The 5,828-nt window shown below is 41.0% G+C and overlaps 1 long non-coding RNA gene across 1 annotated transcript; it reads left to right on the top strand.

Moving 5' to 3' along the window:
- Positions 1-1,890: 1,890 nt before the first annotated feature.
- Positions 1,891-5,523, top strand: LOC124999339. Its single transcript, XR_007111185.1, has 3 exons — positions 1,891-2,405; positions 4,302-4,460; positions 4,930-5,523. It is a non-coding gene; the product is annotated as an uncharacterized LOC124999339 (long non-coding RNA).
- The last annotated feature ends 305 nt before the right edge of the window (positions 5,524-5,828 follow it).

The raw sequence follows: 5,828 nt of genomic DNA, 5'->3' as shown, positions 1-5,828 counted from the left end.
GCCCTGAAATTACACTATTTGTTTTTCTAAATACTGAATATACATATATATATATATATATATATATATATATATATATATATATATATGCGCCCAGCAACTGTGAGTCCACATTTCTAGTACAGCAGGCTCTCATTGCTGCTCTCCACCTTCCTCCACCCACCAGCAGTTCTAGCTCTGATTTAAATAAAGATGGATGTATTAGGAGTGGCGCTGTGTCCAGGATCAGTCTGTTGGTGAGCGTACTACCACGGCTTGCGGAGTACAATCTGACATCCTGCAGGAGTTTTACACTTGAATTTGCATTTATTGATTACTGTGATGTAAGCCATTAATCACGTGGAAAGCTGACCTTTTCCCCTCAGAACAAATAAAGCCAACTCTCATTTCCAACGCTAAGCAGAGGAAGCGACACCGCACAATACCACACTATTCCCATGAGAAATCCACGCTGTGATTTTATTGGCCCGAATCATATACTGCTGAAGTGTTCTAATGCGCCGTGTGCAAGAAAATCTCACACAGTTCTACTTGCTCCATCTCGGTTCATGTAAATTCACGCAGAAAGAAAAACAAACACCAAAGAAAATCATTGTTGGCCCAAATCTGAATACGTGTTTAGTATTTCTAACCATTTGTCATGTCAATTTATTCAATCGGGCTTTGACTGCAGTATGTCCCCCATATCCCATGCCCGAATATTATGCAAAATAACAACTTTATTTGGACAGTGGCTAAAAATCATAATACCATTTTCAATTATTGATGTGTAGGCCTAAAGTTTTCATAATCCAGTTATTGTGAAATATGAGCAGATATCGTGACGAGCCAGTATTAAGTCATGCAAACATCAGATGCAAACACATCTCCATGTTTAGGTGTTGTGTTGTGGTTAATTTGCACATAAAAAAAGTGTTAAAGTGTGGAAGTGAAACAACAAAATCTAAAACTTTGTTAATGTGTGGAAGTCGAAAGCAATGTGATGAGGCAGGCTTTACAGGCTTTACTTTGAATTTCCAACATCCAAGACACTTCCTTCTTCCTATTTATGATCCACACTCTTCTTCTTCTTCCCCATCACTTATTCTGATGTGAATGAAGGTCTTGGGTCCTGCCTCCAGGATGCAAAGAAGCCCGTCATAAAGAAGTCGAAGTGGGTAACAGTGGGCATCATGGTGGATGAACACATAGGTGGCAGAGAACAGATCATTCAGGATGTATCGCTGGCAAAGACAGTGATGTCCAAACATGCTTTCCACATCCTGGAATGCAGGGTGATGTACCTTGACAGGCCAGGAGGCCGAAGCATCTGGTGGTTGGCCAAAGACCAGTTTGTCCACAGAACACCATAGGTATTCCTTTGGCCTTAAAAGCTACAGAGAATTACAAAGAATTATGTGCAACTTAAAAAGAGTAAGATGTGCAGCCTGTTGTGGGCATGTTAAAACAAAATAAGAAAACTGTCCCTGTAAGTTTTTTATGAGGTCAAAGTTGCGTATGCGGAATCTGAGGGTGGTGAGCTGGATTCAGGGCAGAGTGGCATGGGTGTCCAGGGTGTCTGCCGTCTGGGCTGCGTGTTAGCAGAGGCATTGATTATGGAACTCGATGCAGGAGAGAGAGAGAGAAAGAAACTCTGAGAAATGAAAGCAAAGAAAGTATGTATATATATAGGATATGTGTAATACTGATGACATGAATCATTCTAACATACTGTCCATGCACAGCTTTCTGGTTTCTAGTCAACTCCCAGAATGTTGATCAGATGTTGACTGTGACGTGATGAATAGATTTATTTTTATATACTAGCCACTAAAATTCTTATTTTTATATTTATTTAACTTTTCATGTGAGACTGATTTTTGTTTCTTGTGTGTTATGGCCTGGTTTAACTATATGTCTCTTGTACATCTGTTAACTGTTAACCAAATGCATGCTTGTCAGCTTGAGTACCTCTCTCTGTAAAAGCATCTTTACCTTTAAGAGTTGCTGCTTTCCCCTCCCTCCCCCTTTCTGTCTTACCTCCATCCCCTTTGCGTGCCTCCATCTTGCTTCTCAGACAAAGCTCCTTTTATTCCTGCTTTGTCTGGTGCCCACCTGTTGGCCCTGCTTTCCATCACCGAGCCTGCAGTAGGAAGACCCCGGTAGCTCCGGGCCACCCCGCCGTGTCTTTGATCGTTTATGTGCCCTGCAGCCGACGTCACTTGACTCGGGGAGAAGAATGTATGCGGTAGAGGCTGTAGCAGAGGCGTTGATGGTGGGGGAGGGGCAAGATTCCCGTCCTCCTGCAGACTTCATCAAATGCCCTGGCTTTCCACCGTGAGGTCACACTGTGTGGCCTCTATGAAATAGTCCACAATGACAGGGAGCCGCTCAGACACTCATCCCTGGGAAATGAGATGCCTCCGGTAGGTGACCTGTTGTGGGCAGCAACACTTCATACAACATGCTCTCTGCTAACTCTGTGGGCCACATGGTGCCATTAAACTTCCTTTTACTGGGGAGAGATGACAAATGATGGAGTGTGATATGGGAAGATTTGTGGACAGCTGGCATACAAACTTGCAGAGCCTGGAGGAGATGGATGACACATGGTGGAGTACAGTACATTTACTCCTCCACAAGCCATTGGATTTAACAGGCCGTGCAATATGAAATGTCTAATAGTGAGGAAAATCATATCTCCCATTACTCACAATTTTATGGGTGTGCTCATTTCCAAATTAAGTGAGGCTGATATAAATGCCCATACTTTCCAGTCTAAACCTTAACTTTCTTTTTTAAAGCCGTTAAATGCCTGACATGGTCAGATTTATTGTGTTGCGCTCATTGGAAAATATGCGCTCTGTTTCAGCCTAATTGAGATGGCAGATATGTCAGCTTGCTTAAATTATACTCTCTCAAAGGTGAAATGACTTCACTGCTTTTGTCTTCGTACTTTACTTGCAATCTTCAACTAAATTATGGCTGCATATGGAAGACCACCAGGCAACCTGCGCGGAGAGACATCTTCATATTTTCTAAAGGCGAGCAGCTAATTAAGGTATCCACAGAACAGCATTTCTCAGATGATGAGTCAGGATCCAGAGGGGTCACAGCTTGTTCTCTGCATCTCAGGATGATTTCCATTATTTTTTTTAATAAAGCTAGGTCTCAGGGTGACATTACCTTTATTCTGTTTATTTCCGACACAGATGGGGAAACAGTTCAAAGGGCAGCTCAAGAACATAGAAGGGATGAGTTTGGAGCGAACAGTGTTTTTGATACTTCTTTAGCTTGATATACCTGCTCTACAAATGCAAATGTTTTTTGTTTTTTTTTGACATCACTGAGCAGATCAGTCACCGCTCCTTTGCAAAAGCCAAAGACACAAACCTTGTGTATAATTTGATGAACTGACGTTTTGCTTCCAGTCTGTAACCTCAGGGTAAATAAGGCAGTAGCTAAATGGAAGCATTCTGGAACTTTACTAGTCCTACTTAAAGGAATACTGTACATATATATATATGTATATATATATATATATATATATATATATATATATATATATATATATATATATTGCTAGTGATTGAAAATGGTGTAATGGCAATTCTAAACTATATAACTGTGGAAGTATCTAAACCAACAACTATAAGGAAAGATAGGGAACGGGGGAAAAGGATACGATTTTTGCTAAATGTTAAGTAGTTTAGCAAAGTAGTGGTAGTGGCTTAACTTCTAATTTTTATTTTATTTACAAAACTGAATTAAAAATAACCTTTTCGTTGATCTGTCGAGCATTGACTTGTAGGCCTAGGTACATCTTTCATTAAATCACTTCAAAACAGCATCCAAAAGGCACATTGTTTTTAGCTTTGTCTTAGCTAATGTCAGTCTTTTATTTTCAGATGAATTTTGCTATATTATGGTAACCAAGCTATCTAGCTATATTTTACACTGCTCTGAAGAAGTAGACAAAAAGCTATTAAAATCTACTCACCAAGTTCAAATAATGATGAAACAAAAGCAAATTGTTATTCATAATTCATTACATCAAAATGTCTTCATTAATGTGGCAGTGTTTTTTTTTCAAGCCATAGAGCACTGACTGTATGTGTCCTGGAATGTCCCACATGATGTATGTCATGTGTTTTAAAGAACCAATTGTTCCGTTAAAGACAATAAGACGGTCACACTGAAGAGAGGAGGAGGAGGAGGAGTGTCTTGGCAGTCTGTCTTTGAGATTTCTTTGCAAAATCTCTCTAATAACACTAGTCGAGTGCTGTGATAATATGTACCAAACTGTTGTTTGTGTCCTTCAGTGTTGTTTTTTTACAGGGACTTTGAGATGTGCCACAACTTTAGTGGGAGGTGATGATTATTGGCCACTGTCAACCTACGTACTGCGGGACTGGAACAGAAAAGCTTTCAGGACACTTGTCTCAGAAAAGTAGATTCTGCTCAAGGAGGACACTTAACAGGTGAGGAAATATGGGCAGTTCATGGGGGTAATATATCTGCATTTCAAAGACACTAATAGATGATTAAATTATGTTAGCTCTCCAAAAAAACAAATCACAAAAAGTAATTAATAGTGTTACATGCAACCGGAATGAGCTGTATAATTCTAGATGCTGTATCATCCCAGTACACCCTCATGTACTGCACGGTTAAAGATGAAAGAAAGAGAGTGGTGATGGTCTCCCATCAGCCACTGGGAGAGATGCGCGTGTCATGGACAGCTCGAGTCTTGCTATGTTGGACCTCCCCTGATGAATTATTCAGCTGCTTCAATGTGGTGACAAAACACGCGGTGTCAGAAAACGAGACACAACTTCATCAGCAAAATGCCCAAGCTCTTTTCACGCCCATCCCTCCTCCCCCTTCTTCTCCTCTTCCTTCTCACCCAGCTCTCCCCTCTGCAGTAATTTCATTTTCACCTCTGCTCAGGATCCCGTGAGTGAAAGTGCTGGTTCTGGGCGGGCGGATAGAGGAGGCCAACAAGGGTGGGTGTCCCTTTGCCCTTGCTGGCTGTGCAGGCTCAGACCATCCATCTCTGTCAGAGGCAAGCATCTCAGGACCTCCCCACACCCCACCATCTCCACCAATCCAATCCGGAGGCCGTGTCTCGCAGGCACGTCAGTGCTAAATGAAGCTTTTACACAATATTGACTGGCCCCCCAAGTCTCTCTACTGGTCAGGCTGGGGGGAAACAGCCAATCATATTTTCTTATCCCCTGCTTCCCGGACTGGAGTGTGAATGGTACGAGGAGGGTTGATTACAAAGGATGGGGGATGCAGTGCTGAGCAGAACAGGTAAAATGGAAGTGGTGATTCATAGTGTGACACCAGCAGTGGCTTTATAGCGAGTAAAGCCTACAGTTTGCACAGACTGCTGTCACCTTTTGTGTTTACAAGTCAATTATCTAGGCACTGAACCAGTATGACTGTTCACTTCTCAATACGACTTCAAATGGACCCAATGCCGCTAGGAGTGTATTCATATCAGGCAAGGACAAAAGACTTGCAAGGCATTTAAGCAGCACTCACTTTTTTTTTTTTTTTTAACTTTTTTCTTAAAACAGAACAAGACCTTTAATTTGGGTGTTTTCCAGTTGATCAATGAGAATTTCTAACCAAGTCAGATTCAAGACATTATAGAAACATGCTCAGTTGTCAGCCTCCAAAGCCCCTTTCAAGTTTAGAACTTCCTCTGTTGTTTTATTTAGATAGATAGATAGATAGATAGATAGATAGATAGATAGATAGATAGATAGATAGATAGATAGATAGATAGATAGATAGATAGATAGATAGATAGATAGATAGATAGATAGATAGATTATTTT

The sequence above is a fragment of the Mugil cephalus genome, chromosome 21 (assembly GCF_022458985.1).
Source record: "Mugil cephalus isolate CIBA_MC_2020 chromosome 21, CIBA_Mcephalus_1.1, whole genome shotgun sequence".
Lineage (NCBI taxonomy): Eukaryota > Metazoa > Chordata > Actinopteri > Mugiliformes > Mugilidae > Mugil > Mugil cephalus.
This window is presented reverse-complemented; position numbering and strand designations above follow the sequence as displayed.